The sequence below is a fragment of the Dasypus novemcinctus genome, chromosome 12 (genome assembly GCF_030445035.2).
Source record: "Dasypus novemcinctus isolate mDasNov1 chromosome 12, mDasNov1.1.hap2, whole genome shotgun sequence".
Taxonomy (NCBI): domain Eukaryota; kingdom Metazoa; phylum Chordata; class Mammalia; order Cingulata; family Dasypodidae; genus Dasypus; species Dasypus novemcinctus.
This window is the reverse complement of record NC_080684.1, coordinates 78,695,386-78,711,345: the sequence shown is the minus strand read 5'-3', so window position 1 is coordinate 78,711,345 and position 15,960 is coordinate 78,695,386. Positions and strand designations below refer to the sequence as shown.

At 38.1% G+C, this 15,960-nt stretch overlaps 1 protein-coding gene across 6 annotated transcripts in view; it reads left to right on the top strand.

The window, feature by feature from the left end:
• TMCC3 (transmembrane and coiled-coil domain family 3) overlaps nucleotides 1-15,960 on the top strand; it is a 332,700-nt gene that overhangs the window by 228,542 nt on the left and 88,198 nt on the right. The gene's annotated exons all lie outside the window — the stretch shown is intronic.

Below are 15,960 nucleotides of genomic sequence, written 5' to 3'. Positions count from 1 at the left end.
TCCATTGTATGTATATACTACCCATTCATTGGTTTACCCATTCATTGGCTTATGGATACTTGGCAGTTATTAATAATGCTACTGTGAACATTGGTGTGCAAATATCTGTTTGAGTCCCTGCTTTCAATTCTTTGGAGTATATACTAGAAGTGGGATTGCTGAGTCATACAGTAATTCTATACTTAATTTTCTAAGAAACTGCCACAGTGAAGTTCATATAATATAAATATTATGTGAGGGGATATGCAACAGTGGAGTTTCCAGATGCATCGAAGTTCTTCCTCATTCATATTCTCAGTAGTGCTAGTGTAGGCCTTTGGCCAAGAAACAGTTATCATTTAGTGAGTGCACTTATCCCCATTCATCAGAAGAGCAAACTGAGGCCTATAAAGTTTAAATAAATTGTCCAAGAATATAAACCTAGTATACAAGCTTTGGATTTATATAGAATAGACCTGGAATTTGAACATTGTGTTTACCATTTACTAGCTGGGTACCTTTGGTCAAACCACTTAATCTGCTCAGAAGCCCTGGTTCCCACTCTGTAAAATGGGAAAATAATAGCGCCTATCATCAAAGAGTTGGGGAGGGGATAACTCAGAGTTGATGTATTTAATATGTCTAATGCTGATTAAGTCAGCTGAATAAACGATAATGACTGTTAATTTGCTGACTCTGTCCAGAGTACTATAGAGATGCTGTAGGAAGACAAAAGAAATGGAGAAAAAATTTTTTTTCTTATTCTTAAGGAGCAAAATATATTGAGCTTACTTCAAGAGAGTTCTTATTGTGATCTACTGTACCAGATATCACACAAAGATCCTGTTGTTTGTCTCTCCTGACTCTACCCCTAGAATGTAAGCCCTCTAAGGACAAGGGAAAAAGAATCAATTCATCAGCCCCTGCCCCAGAATGCCCTATTCTTCTTAAAACATTTTATTCTTTTGTATTGCTCTTATTACCACCCAGCAATGTGTGTGTAGTTTGTGTGTGTGTGTGTGTCTGTCTATCTCCAAGCTAGAGTATCAGTTCCATGAAGGAATTTCGTTTGTCTCTTTTGCTCATAGTCATATTCTTAATGCCTAAAACAGTACCTGGCACTCATTGGGCATTCTGCTGCAAGGATGAATATAGGTGGATTTTAAAGCCATGGGATTGTTAAATTAGTGTTTCCAACCCTGCTGTACTTAAAAAATCATATGGGCTACTTCTTAGAATTTCTGATTAACTAATTCTGTAATGTAGCCAGAATTCTGTGTTTATAATAAATACTCTAAGTGGTTGTAGGCAATTTTGACATGAAAAATCGGGCAGAGAAGGGGAATTTTAGTCATGGAGATTGTAATCAGTTCCATTTTGTGACATAATCCAATAACTAATACTATTTTTTTAAATATCCCTTGTCATTTTGAAACTATGTACCTTGAAAATAGGCTCCTGGTTAGCTTTTCATGCAAAACATTTGATTCTCAGTAACAGACAATTGACGTCAGTTGGAAAATAACTGTCCAACAATATTTATCTATTTTATTATTGATGACCAGTTGGGTCATTTCCAAATGGGGCCCTTACCACACGAATGTTCTTGTGCTTGTGTCCTCGTCCACATGGGTGTTTGCTCCTTCAGGGTATAGACTGAAGGGGCAGAGGGCTGGGACATACGTACATGTAACTTTGACTTTGTGAGATAATGCCACACAGTACTTCAAAGGGATTGTACTGTTTGTGTTCCCAACATGTGAGAGTGCTGCTTCAGGTTGTTCCCAGTGCTAAGTATCGTAATTCTTTTTAATTTTTGGTAATCTGGTAGGCTTATCTTGACTTTTTTTTTCGTTGCATAAACATTTCCTCATATGATTACAAATTTTTCCTAGATATAATTTGTAATAGGTATACAATATTTCTTTTTATGAAAGTACCATCATTTATAGAATCAACCCTTCATTTTTCAAAAACAATGAGCAATTGTTACATAAACAATCATTTAGAGAGTTTTGAACTTTTCAGAATTGTTAAACACAGTGATGAATATCCTCATGTTAAAAATTTTCCTGTTTTGCATTATTTCTTTTAGGGTAGATTCCTAGAAGTAGAGTTACTGGGTCAAAGTATGCAAGCAAAAGGAAACTGTTCTAAGTGGGATCATTGCCTAGGAACGGAGGGATGTGAAGATTACTGTAAAGAGGGGCAGTTTGCCCTTCTCAGTTCTTCGTGTTTGCAGGCTCTGAGGTGGTAGCATCAACATCCACTGAGGTGGGGGGAGAGGCCGGCTGAGGTCCAGAGCTAGCCAAAGGGTCCTACTTTCTCGCTAGTTGTTATCAAAATTTATAGTGATGAAGCTTGTCATTGGAATGAATCCTCTTCCTTAAAAGAGCACTTTTCCAGTATAACAGCATTAATCTTTGAAGTCTTAATGGTAAGGAGAAAAGATAACCTTAAAACAAATTTTCAGTTGTGTTTTCAGCAGACATTTATTGAGCTCTTATTTTGTACAAGGCACAGTGCTAAATGATTACATATATTTTATCATTTAATCCTCAGTAACAGTATAAGGTGGGTACTATTATCATCCTCAGCTTACAAATGAGCGAACCAAGGCTTTGTAGCTAGAAAGTAGCAGCTCCAAGATTTAAATCCAGGCAGTCTCTCTCTAATATCATACTGTTTCTCTGTGACAGTACAAGATTGTATGTAATGAAATGTTCATGTGAGTGATATAAGCAACAGATACTTTCAAAATTCAGAGAAGGGAGAAAGGAGTGTGAACTGGAGTAGACAAGGAAGACTTCAGCAAACATCATTCTCTATTTTTATAGGACTGTGGCTTGGACTGTTTTTAGATATCACATCAGATTTCTGTGCAGTTTCATCTCCCAACGTCTTTATGTTTATAAAATGCAAAGCAAATAGGCAGATATGGAGTTTAGTTGTCTCATCCGTCAAGACTCAGTATATGCTAAATGGAAAAGGGAATCTCCTGGGCTAGTCATACTAGAATGGAGTCAGCTAGAAATTCACAGAGAACTGCTGGGAATGATGGGGTGACATAGGAGCCCAAAGAATCACAACTCCAATTACAGACTTAATAGAATGGAGTACTCTGCCTAGCACAAAGTAAAGCATTTTCATTTGCTTTTGTTTTCTGTCACTGTGTAGACTTCTGGAATAGCAATAGCAAACAGCCGAGAGTCATACACAGTCATCAAACAGTGAAACGCTTTCCTAGTACAAAGTAGGGTCAACAGGTAAGAAATAACAAAGCACTCATGTTATAATTTGTGTGTGCATATTATAAAACAAAGACTCAAACCAATATGGGAGCTGCAAAACACAACAAAGCACACGAATTTGCAAAATTCTCTATTAAACCTTCCAATATATGTTTTTACTGTACAAAACCTATGGAACCATTTTGAGCCTGAACCAAATCTATGATCCTTAATATATTCTTCCAACTAAATCAGGACTCAATTATTAGTCACTCATTTATTCAGCAAAAACCTTACAGAATCATTTTTTTATGCCTGATGCGATTCTTGGCACTAGCAGTCGAAGGATAAAGGACACTGCCTTTGGCTCTTAGTATGCTACAGTTGAGTTTAGCTCCAGACACACAGTTGTGCTGCAGCCAGTTAATAATATCCATGGTGGCATTAGTGAGCACCATCCACAGCTTTTCCTTTGTCCCTCAGTTTCTGCAGCTGGCCCCTTTTTCTGGTAAAACAAGGGACCAGAAACTGGAAAAACTTTGTTCTGTGGACAACTTCTCCTAAGAAAAAGTGCCTGTATTACCCACTCTCACTTTCCCCTCTCACATCCCAAACCCCAAGTTTTTCCTGTGAAAATCACAACTGTGCCTAAGTTAAAACACACTTTTATTTATTGCTTATTTTTAATTAAGCTTTTATTTTGAGGTTATTGTAGATTCACATGCCGTTGTAAGGAATAATATAGAAAAATCCCGTGTATACTTTATCTAATTCCTCCATTTGCAGCATCTTGTAAAACTATAATATAATATCATATTAACATTGATATGATTCTGCTATTATATTCAGGTTTCCCCCGTTTTGCTTGTACTTATTTGTGTATGTGTGTATGTATTTAGTTCTCTGTGGTTTTATCACACAGGTAGGTTCTATCTACCACCATAGTCCAGGTTCAGAGCAGTTAGTTCCATCACCATAGGTCCCTCCTTTTGCCCTTTTATAATCGTAACCGTATTTCCCTTCTGCAACACTACCTTCCCTCCCCCTCCTCTGGTAGTCCTTAACTACTAGCCACCACTCATCTCATCTCCATTTTCTATACTTTTGTCATTTCAAGAATGCTGTATAAACAAATCATGCAGTATACAACCTTTTGAAATTAGCTTTTTCACTCCAAATAATTCCCTGGATATTCCAAGTTGTTGAGTATCAATGGTTTAGTTGTTTTATTGCTGAGTAGTATTCCATGGTATGCATATATCACAGTTTGTTTAATATTCACCATTGAAGGACATGTGGTCTGTTTCCAGTTTTTGGCTATTATGCATCTGCTGTGAACATTCATGTACAGGCTTTTGTATGAACATAAGTCTTCATTTATCTGGGGTAAATATCTAAGAGGACAATTGCTGGCCTGTGTAGTAATTGCATGTTTAGTTTTATAAGAAACTGCCAAACTGCTTTCCACTGTGGCTGTACCATTTCATATCCTCACAAGCTATGCATGAAGAGATCCAGTTTCTCTGCATCTTCTCCAGCACTTAGTGCTATTGTTATTTTTTATTTTAACCATTCTGATAGGTGTATAGTGATAACTTATTGTGCTTTTAATTTGCATTTCCCTAATGGCCAATGATATTGAGCATCTTTTATATGTATATTTGTCATCTGTATATCCTTTTTGATGAAATGTCTGTCACACCTTTCTCCATTTTTAAATTGGATTGTGCTTTTTTCTATTGAGTTTTGAAAGTTATTTATATATTCTAGATACTAGTCCTTTGCTCATATATGGTTTACAAATATTTTCTCCTAGTTTGAAGCTTGTCCTTCACCCTCTTCACAGAGTCTTTCACAGAACAAAGGTTTTTAATTTTAATGAGTTATGTGCAAGGGACATACTTCCACTGACAAGATAAAATACTTTTTTTTTTTTACTTCTTAATGTAGCCTCAAGTCTGTAGAAAAGACAAATGTTTCCAACCAGTGCCCAGAACACTTGAAGGCTGCCTGTAGAATCCTCTTTAAGAATCATTGCTCTTGAGAAATCAGGAACATAGGATTGTTGCATTTGCTAAATAAAGGAGTTTTAAAAGGCAGATTCATTAGCCTGCAGAGTTTGAGTTGGATCTTTAAATCTACTTTCCTGTTTTTGATCAAATTCTTGCCAGTTGAAGTTTTGGACTTCTATGCTAGATAATCGCTAATGCTAAATAAATAGCAGTGATTATTTCTTACAGTCATATAGAACATGCTGTTTTAGAAATTAAATATAAATGTTGAGAGTGGACATTGCCAGTTGGCTATAAACCAAGTAGTTAAAACTAGAGATTCATATTCGCATCAGGCCAGGCAGCTTCTGAACTCCAGTGTAAACATATTATATATATCTGATAAGCATGCATTCACCTCAAGCTAGTTAAATACCCTTCAAAATCTGATTTATTCTTCCTTTCCTTCTTTTTATCCTTAAATTCTTAGAAAATAATGTACTGTACTTTTTTTCTTTTCCCCTTGAAGGGAACACTTTTTGTACTATTAAATCAAAATGGAATATGAAAAGAAAAACATTTTCTTTTAGTTTAAAAGAGGTTTGCATTTTCATCTCGAATATCAGACCTTCATTTATGTATTTCCTTCTTCCTACTGTGATGACATGGTAAGACTGAAACACCTAAGGAGATGAGTTCATGAGGAAACCATTTCCTTCCTTTGTCCTAATATTGTACCACAGACCTAACTAAGTTTGCATCTCTAGCAACTTTTTGTGTGTCTGTCTGTTTAGATTGAATGTCCTTTTAGGATTAGACTACAACATTTTATTCATTTTTATAATCCCGGTATCAAGAACAGAGCCTGTCACACCACAGTTCTCAATAAATAATTGCAAAACTCACAAACGCCAGTAACATTCATCATTTGGCAAATTTTCATCCTTATATGTTATCCATTCCAACTCCTTGTGGTTACTCATCATTTTATCCCCAGTATTTGGCAAAGTGCCTGGAAAATGAGTAAACATTTAGTAAATATTGAATTCATTTGTTCATTCATCCATTCATTCATTCATTCAGCAAGTATGTATTGAATGCATGATATTGTGTTAGGAACCATAAGGGACGTACATACTTACCTGGAAGGCATGGTTCTTTCCCGTAGGTAACCTATAGTCTAGTTGGGGTGGGGGGGGGGATAGAAATTATCACATGTATTATTTAAGTAACATTATAAGCTACTGTAACTTTGAATTGTGTTAAAATGAATAGTACAGAATATAATTCCTTTGGCTGCCTAAGGAAGGCTCTCTAGCTAGTTGTGACAGTTTAAATTTGGTGACTCAAAAAAAAAAAGATTATGTTTTTTAACTAATCCATTTATGTGGCTTTAAGACCCTTTGATTACATTAGATTAATTTAAGGGACCTTGATTAGATTACTTGATTTGATTTTTTGATTGGACTATGTCAGTGAGGAGTGACTCCGGTTGGGTCTCTACCCTCTTACTGAAGACTTACATAAATGGAGGCAGAGAGAAGGAAAGACACATAGAAAAAAGACACCTGGCCAGTGAGAGAGATCTCGAGGATCTCAAGGATCGCTAGCAGCCGAAGCTGAGACACTAAGCCCCCAAGAGGCTGGGCCCATGGAGCAGCTCGAGGCTGAAGAGATGAGCCATATACCTGATAGCTCCTGGCTAAACCTAGGGAGAAAGCAGAGCGACTGAGGCTGAGAGAGGAAGCCCAGAAAGAGACAAGCCCTATGCCCGGTTGCCCACAGCTGAGCTCCAGGAGATTCTAGAGGGGAAGGCAGGGACTTTGGCAGAGATCAGCTGCCATCTTGCTTTGCCATGTGGCAGGATGCCAGGATCACCAATAGCTGACTTTGGTGAGAAAGCATCTCTGTTGGTGTTTTGAATTGAACATTTTCACAGACTAAGAACTGTAAGCTTTTACCCCTAATACAATTACTGTTTAAAAGCCAGGCCATTTCTGGTACTTTGCTTTGGCAGCCCTGTGGCAGACTAAGACACTAGTAACCTTAGAAAACACTCTGAGAACTCCACTAGAGTTCTTTGCTACTCTCCCCCGTACATGCTACTCACAGTTCTTGACTTCTTTTGAATGCTACCCTTCTCTTCACCTTCTTTTTGCTCATACTCAGCAATGAATGTGTGTATTAGTCAGGATTCTTTGGTTTGCAGGAGTCAGAAAACCCACCTCTAACTGGCATATGCAAAAAGGAATACATTGCTTCATATAACTGGGAAAAGGGGTCTAGGCATGGCTGGTGTAGTGGACTGACTGCCAAGATGGCACCAGCCACTTCTCCCATCCCTATATGTGTCCATCTCTCCTTCCATCAAGAGGTGGATACTGTTTCTCCTCTTCTTGACTTTGGGCTGGACTTTTGACTCATTTTGACAAATAGAATACAGAAGTAATACTCTGGGAGCTCCAGGCTCAGACTTAAGAGGCCTGGCAGCTTTTGTTTTTGTTTTTTTGGAAGCTAGCTACCATGTAAGGAAGTCCAACTACATTTTTGGAAAAAAAGAAGTCCTGGAAGTCAAGTGACTATAAAGAGACAGACAGACAGACAGGAAGTCGAGTGACTATGAAGAGACAGACAGGCAGACAGAAAGACACACACACACACACACACACACAGTCAGGCAGGCCTTGGCCAGCCTCCTGCCATTCCAACCACCCCCTCTAGGTGCCACCATATGAGTGACACTATCTTGGATCCTCCGCCCCAGCTAGTGTCACACAGAGCAGAGACAAGCCACCCCCTCCAAGACCTACCAAACTGCAGAATCATGATTAAATGAATGATGGTTATTGTTGTAAGCCAATAAATTTAAGGTAGTTTGTCATGTAGCAATAGATAACAGGTAAAACTGGATCTAGGTGCTATAGCAATTCAGTGATGAGTCTCCATTTCATTGCTCTCTTTACCTCAGGAAGGCTATCTTTGTTTGGTAGCAAGGATGTCCACCAAAACAGCAGGCTTACATTCCACTAGCTTAGCAATGTCCTGGCAAAGTCCAGCCAATGTTTCAGGAGTGATTCTGATTGGCTCTGTGATTGGCTCATGTGGCTATCCTTATACAAGTCACAGTGCCTTTGATTGGCCAAGGCTGGATCATATGCTTCTCTCTGGAGTCAGGGGTAGTGATAAATTGGTCACCTATACCATTGGATTTATAGTGGGGGTGGGGTGTGTCTCAAAAGAAAAATCCAGGTACTGTTTCCAGAATAAGGGACTGGATGCCAGACAGAAAAAAATGACAAATATGCACCATAAAAGTCAAGTGTACTTCATTCCTCCCTCCCTCCCTTCCTTTCTTCTTGGGATTGGACCTCATACATGGGAAGCAGGTCCTCAGCCACTGAGCTACATCAGCTCCCCAATCCTACCTTTTTTTTTGAAGCCTTTCTCTTCATTCCAAACTCTAAACTATTACAGCTCAAATAATCTCCAATTTTTGGTGCATAGAAATTGTGTTCCTTACAATTTGGAATTAAATTCTTACTTCATGCCCTAGGTTTTTTATTTGTATCCCTTATTGTTCTCGCTGCATTTGTAACTTTAACTGTGTTATATTTCCATTACTTTTTACAGAAAGAGTTGTCATTAGAGGCATTCTTATATCAACAGGAGAAATTCATGCTCACTCTCAAAACTCTGGGTGTTGCCTCCAAAAGAAGGGCCATGGTCTGTTTTTCCTTTGGGTGCTATTTCCCAAATGGAAGGCGAGATGGTGATATGTACTGCTTGTTTTCTCTCTTTTCTGGGGAGCTTGCTCTTGTGCTATTTAATTTGTGTATATAAAAATACCTATTTTGGCATATGCTAGGGACCTCTGGGAAGATGAAGGATTAGAGAGACAGAGGGCTTACTTCTCTTCCAGAAAAATAGCTAGAGAATAAGCAGAAACTGCATGGAAAATATTCTAGAGCCTGGGACACCTGGGGAAGGCTAGACACCACCCAGAAGAGAGAGGAGTGAAGGAAAGAACTCTCTGCTGGCTGGAAAAATCCCATGAGTAAAGCTACAGCAGCAGCTGCTGGTGCCTATCCCCCCAAACAGCACTGGGTCCTCTGGCCCCTTGCAAGGGGCTACGGATTGAGGGGTTTGCAAGGTTACTATTTCTCAAGAAAGGGAAGAGGGAGGAACACAGCCTATGGCAAATTCATATTTTAGCCAGTGAACTTGGTGTGCTGTCTTTAAGGGGTCACACACTTCCAGGACAGGTAGGGCCATGACATTGTTTGCCTGAGAACAGTCAGGTGTGATTTGCTTTCTCAAACACCTTCCCTACTGCCCTGGCCTTGTTACTGAGGAGACAGAGGGAGGGAGGGTACTCACAGCCAAGGGAGATCAGCTTGAGAGAGTTCGTTTGCCAGGCTTGACCCACCCTAAATTCATTGCTTCTATAGCACCCACCAAGGCTGGGTTTCAGTGAGTGCATTACCCTCTAGCATCTGGGGCCTGAGCCGAGAGGTCTTCAGAAGAGTGTCATCTGCTGGCACTCCAGGAAAGTATGCATAAAGAAGGGGAAAATAGTAAGAAATAAATAAAAGAGACAATCTGGTACCTTTACTGTTCCCCTCTCCAAGGCCCATGGAAACTGGCCTGCAACCCATTACTGGGTCCTTAGCCCTAGTTTGAGATGTTAAACAGATGCAATCCTAGCTATTTAGAACAAGTTGAACCAAGAACCAAACAACAGTGGTAGCACACAACTACTTAACAATCAATTCCTAGGCAAGAGAGAGAAACTGAACATCAGAGTAAACTCACCATTAGAATCAGATGCCTAGACATCAGCAAAAAAGGAGGATATGATTCAGGCAAAGATAAAAATCAAAGTTCCAGGTGAGACATAGGACTTTAAACAATTAATCAATGATGTTCATACAAATCTCCTAAATCAAATCATAGAGTTAAAGGACAAAATAGCTAAAGAAATAAAAGACATTAAGAAGACACTGGGTGAGCACAAAGAAAGAGAATTGAAACTTTGGATAGAAAAATAATAAAGCTTATGGGAATGAAAGACACAATAAGTCATATTAAAAACACACAAGAGGGAGGCGGATGTGGCTTAACTTCCACCTACCATATGGGAGGACCTGGGTTTGATCCCTGGGGCCTCCTGGTGGAAAAAGAAGAAGAAAAAAAGTGCCCACATGGCAAGCCAGTGCCCGCATGGTGAGCCAGTGCCCACATGAGTGCCCACATGTTGAGCCAATGCCCCGCACAAGTGAGTCACGTAGCAAGATGATGATGCATCAAAAGAGAGACAAGGGAGAGTCAAGGTGAAGTGCAGCAGAAACCAGGACCTGAGGTGGCACAATTGACAGGGAACCTCTCTCCCCATCAGAGGTCTCCAGGATCGAATCCCAGTGAATCCTAGAGGAGAAAAAATGAGAAGAAAAGACAACACAGACAGCGAAAACAGCAGAGTGGGAGGAGGGAAAGGGAGAAAATAAATATTTTTTAAAAATAAAAATACAAAAGAGGCATACAACAGCAGGCATGAAATCATAAAAGAAGGAATCAGTGATGTAGAGTACATAACAACTGATATTGAAAAGAGAGAAGAACACGGAGAGAAAACGATGGAAAAAACTGAGCAGAGGCTCAGGGAGTTCCAGAAGGAGAAAGAGAAGGGAAAAGGAGCAGAAAGTATTTGAGAAAATAGTGGCTGAAAATTCCCCAACTCTCATGAAAGACATGAATATACATGTCTAGGAAGCACAGCATACTCCAGTTAGAATATTCAAGTAAACCAACCCTAAGACACAAAATATTCAGAATGCCAAATACTGAAGATAAAGAGAAAAGTCTGAAAGCAGCAAGGGAGAAACAAAACATCATGTACAAGGGATGTCCAGTAAGACTTAGTGAGGATTTCTCTTCAGAAGCCATGGAAGTAAGAAGGCAGTGGTATGATATAATTAAGGTATTCAAAGAAAAAAACTGTCAGTCAAGAATTCTTTTTTTAAAAAGCTTTATTTTAAAAGAAATTTTAGATAACATAAAAGGTACACTGAAAATATGGAGGTTTTCTTTCTGGAGTAATGAAATTGTTCTAAAGTTTTTTTGTCATGACTGTACAATACTGTGATTATACTAAAACCCACTGATATGGATTGTAACTGCTTTAAACAAAAAGAAAATTTAGGGGATTCCCATATACCCCACTCCTTCCCTATCTCACACTTTCCCCTATGAATAATATATTAGTGCCACACATTTGTTAAAATTGTTGAACAAATATTGAAGCATTGTTACTAACCATAATCTGTAGTTTACATTATGGTTATATTTTGCACCATATAATATTATAGATTTTAAGAAGTGAATAATGGCCTGTATCTGTCATTGTAATATGCAGAACAATTCCAATGCCTATGTTCTACCTATTCCCCTCCCTCCTCTCAGAGTCTGTGGTAACCACTATCTTTATATTAGTATTACAAGTTCTCCTGTTAGTACAATAATAGTAAATCTACTTTGGTCCATGGTTACATTCCCCTTATATTTGTTCATTCCTCAATCTTGAGGATTTTGGGTTGGTGATGCCTGCTGTGCTTCAGATTAAAAAGGAGCTTAGATCTTATGGGGCAGAAAGAAGGAACTGTTTTGCTCACAGGTGTAGATACTCTTTGCTTTTTGGGATGAGGAGTTTTCCATCATCATCATTTTGTTGTCCTGGGCAAGTCTGATCATCTGGAGAGTATGTGTTGGGTGCAACTCTACTGAGATTCAGGGCTCAACTGGCATATGAACAAACCAAAGATTTAAGTCTCTAGTACATACATTTAATGGATATAGTGCTTATTATAGGTGGCATAAGAATCAATAAAAGGGGCATAAGAATCATACATAAGAAAATTATAAATGAGTCTAACTCTGTTACATTGGAGAAATATGTTATCATATATTTCAAGGTAAGGCCCATTGAAGGATTGCTGATTTCATGGGGTTGTATGCTGTTGCAGTTTGATTTGTTATGAATTCCAAAAATAGGTATTGGATTATGTTTATAATATAGTCTATACCTGGGCATGATTAAGTTATGATTAGGGCTTTGATTGGGTTACGTCATTAGGGCATTGAGTCCCCACTCCTTGGCAAAGGACAGAGTTGAGAGTTTTCGATGTTGGAGTTTTGATGTTGATGTTTGATGCTGAAGCCTTAACTGGAGCCCCAAGAAGTAAGCACACAGAGGAAAGAGAAGCAAGCCCCAAGAAGGAAGGAACCCAGGAAGCCTGAACCCTTGCAGGCATTGGCAGCCATCTTGCTCCAACACGTGAAAATAGACTTTGGTAAGGGAAGTAACTTATGCTTATGGGCTAGTATCTGTAAGCTCCTACCCTAAATAAATAGCCCTTTATAAAAAACAACCAATTTCTGGTATTTTGTATTAGCACCCCTTTGGCTGACTAATATGTATTCCTTGCCTAATGTGTCTGGATGTCTCTAGAGCCTTTGGGAGTACCCCCATATGAGGCTTTATTTACTGTGGCAGTTAGTGAGATCCTCCTGAGATGTGCATAAGTGTAACCTCTGGAATGACCTCCCTCCTCACTTTGAAATCTCATAGCTGTAAAAACTCTTTTGTATTTAATGTTCCCACCTTTTGTTCAAGGTCTTTTTCCAAATGCATTGCTGGTTGTTGCTTAGTATTAATTCCTCAGTGACAGTGAGGCTCATCCTAGGGAGTCATGTCCCATGCTGGGGGAAAAGCAGTGTGTTTATTTGCTGACTTTGGCTTAGAGAGTGGCCACATTTGAGTAACAAGGAGGTTTTCAGGAGGTAACTCTTAGGCAATAGATATTATTAAGCTACGTTTCAATTTATCAAGAATATGGTTCATAAGTACAGGCATTAATATCAAGGGCTTGGCATATTGGTCTGTTCTCTTTTATAAGCACTACCTATGTACTTTAAAGATTCCTGCCACTCTATTTGAGAATGTAGCAGGACCCCCCCAGGATGGAAATTTAATATTTTGTTGGTTTTTGTGTCATCTCCACCCATATTTATGTGAATACGACCACATGAACATGTTCCTATTCCACAGAGGCATGCCCAAGGTGCACCCTTCCCCACACATCCCCCCACCCCTGACACCCTGCAACAGTGATCCTCCCCTGCCATAGTTGCCAAAAAAAAATCTCCCACAATTATATTCTCAACCACAGTCTTCAACCTCCCCAGAGAAGGGAAAAGGGACAGAAAGAGTATTTGAGATATAATGGCTGAAAATTTCCCAGCTTTCATGGAAGAAATCATTTTACATGTCCAAGAATCGCAGCATACTCCAATCAGAATAAATCTGAATAGACCTACTCAAAGATACATACAACTCAGAATATCACATGCTAAAGAAAAAGAGAAAATTCTGAAAGAAGCACGGGGGAAGCAAACCATCACATAAAAGAGACACCCAGTAAGACTTAGTACAGATTTCTCATCAGAAACTATGGAGACAAGAAGACAGTGGCACAAAATAATTAGGATACTGAAAGAGAAAAACTGCTAGCCTAGAATTTTTTATCCAGTAAAATTGTTCTTCAAATACAAAGGCAAGTTTAAAACATTCACAAATAAAGAGAAACCAAAAGAGTTTATAAAACAGAATTCAGCTCTGCAGGAAACTCTAAAGGGAGCCCTACAGCTTAAAAGGAAAATACAAGAGAGAGAGGTTTGGAACAGTGTGTATAAGGGAAGACTATCAGAAAGGAAAATCAAAAGAAAGGGTAAAAGGGCAGAAAAATAAGATCTGATGTATGAAAGCCAAAGAATACATGATGGAGGTAAATAATGCGTTTACAGTAATATCATTGAATGTGAATAGGTTAAATTCCCCAGTGAAAAGATATAGGCTGACAGAATGGGTTAAAAAATCCTTTTTAGAGGAGACTCACCTTAGCTCCGGGAATACAAATTGGCTGAAAGTAAACTCTTGGAAAAAGATACTTCATGGAAACAAACCAAAAATGAGAAGGGGTTGCTATAACTGATATCAGACAAAAGAGATTTTATGTGCAAAAAAAATATGATAGATGCAGAAGGCCATTATATATTTATGATTATATCATAAATATCTGTGCACCTAACCAGGGTGCCCCAAAATATATACATGAGGCAAACTCTAGCAAAATTGAAGGGAGAAATGGACATCTCTGCAATAACAGTTGGAGACTTCAACACTACACTCAATATCAATAGAACAACGAGACAAAGAATCAGCAAGGATACAGAGAACATGAACCATATGAAGAATGAGCTTGACCTGACAGACATAAACAGAACATTTCACTGCAAATCAGTTGGTTATACATTCTTTCAAGTGCTCATGGATATTTTTCCAGGATAGACCACATGTTGCACTACCAAACAGCTCTCAATAACTTTAAAAAGATTGAAATTAGACAAAGCACCTTTTCTGATCATAATGGGATGAAACTGAAATAATAATCAGCAGGAAAGGGGAAATTTTGCAAATATATGGAGATTAAACAACACACTCCTAAATAATCAGTGGGTCAAAGAAGAAATTGCAAGAGATATTAGTAGGTATCTCAAGATGAATGAAATCAAGAACACACTTATCAAAACTTATGGGATATAGCAAAAGCAGAGCTGAGAGAGAAATTTATATCCCTAAATGCCTATATTAAAGAAGAAGAAAGAGCTAAAATCAAAGACCTAACTGAACACATGGAGAAACTAGAAAAAGAACATGAAACCATCCCAAAGCAAACAGAAAGAAATAACAAAGATTAGAGAAGAAGTAAATAAAATTAAGGACAAACAAGCAAACAGTAGTGAAAATCAACAAAACCAAAAGCTGACTCTTTGAGAAAATCAATATAATTGACAAGTCCTTAGATAGACTGACAAAAAAAAAAAAAAAAAAAAAAACACAAAAAAACAGAAGATACAAATAAAATCATGAATGAAAGGGGGTATTACTGACCTCACAGAAATAAAAAGGATCATAGAGAATATTATGAGAAACTGCATGCCAATAAATTAAACCACCTAAATGAAATGGACAAATTTCTAGAAACGTACGAACAACCTATACTGACTCTACAAGAAATACAGGAACTTAACGAACCAATCACAAGTAAAGAGATTGAATCAATCATCAAAAAATCTTCCAACAAAGAAAAGTCCTGGACCAGATGGCTTCACCAGTAAATTTTACCAAGCATTTCAAGAAGAATTAATACCAATCCTGTTTAAACTCTTCCAAAAAATTGAAGAGGAGGGAAAATTACCCCACACATTTTATGAAGCCAACATCACCCACCAAAGCCAGATAAAGATACTACAAGAAATGAAAAATAAAGACCAATCTCTCTAATGAACATAGATGAAAAAATTCTCAACAAAATATTTCAAATTGAATCCAACAGCATATCAAAATTATACACATGACCAAGTCAGATTTATTCCTGGTATGGAAGGGTGTTTCAACATAAGAAAATTAACAAATTGAAGGGAAAAAATGACTTGATCATCTCAATTGATCCAGAAAAGTCATCTGACAAAATCCCACATCCTTTCTTGATAAAAAACAAAACTTCAAAAGATAGGTATTGAAGGAAAGCTCCTCAACATAATAAAGGACATATATGAAAATCCACAGCCAACATCATACTCAATGGGGAGAAGTTGAAAGCTTTCCCTTAAGATCAGGAGCAAGGCAATAATGCCCACTGTTA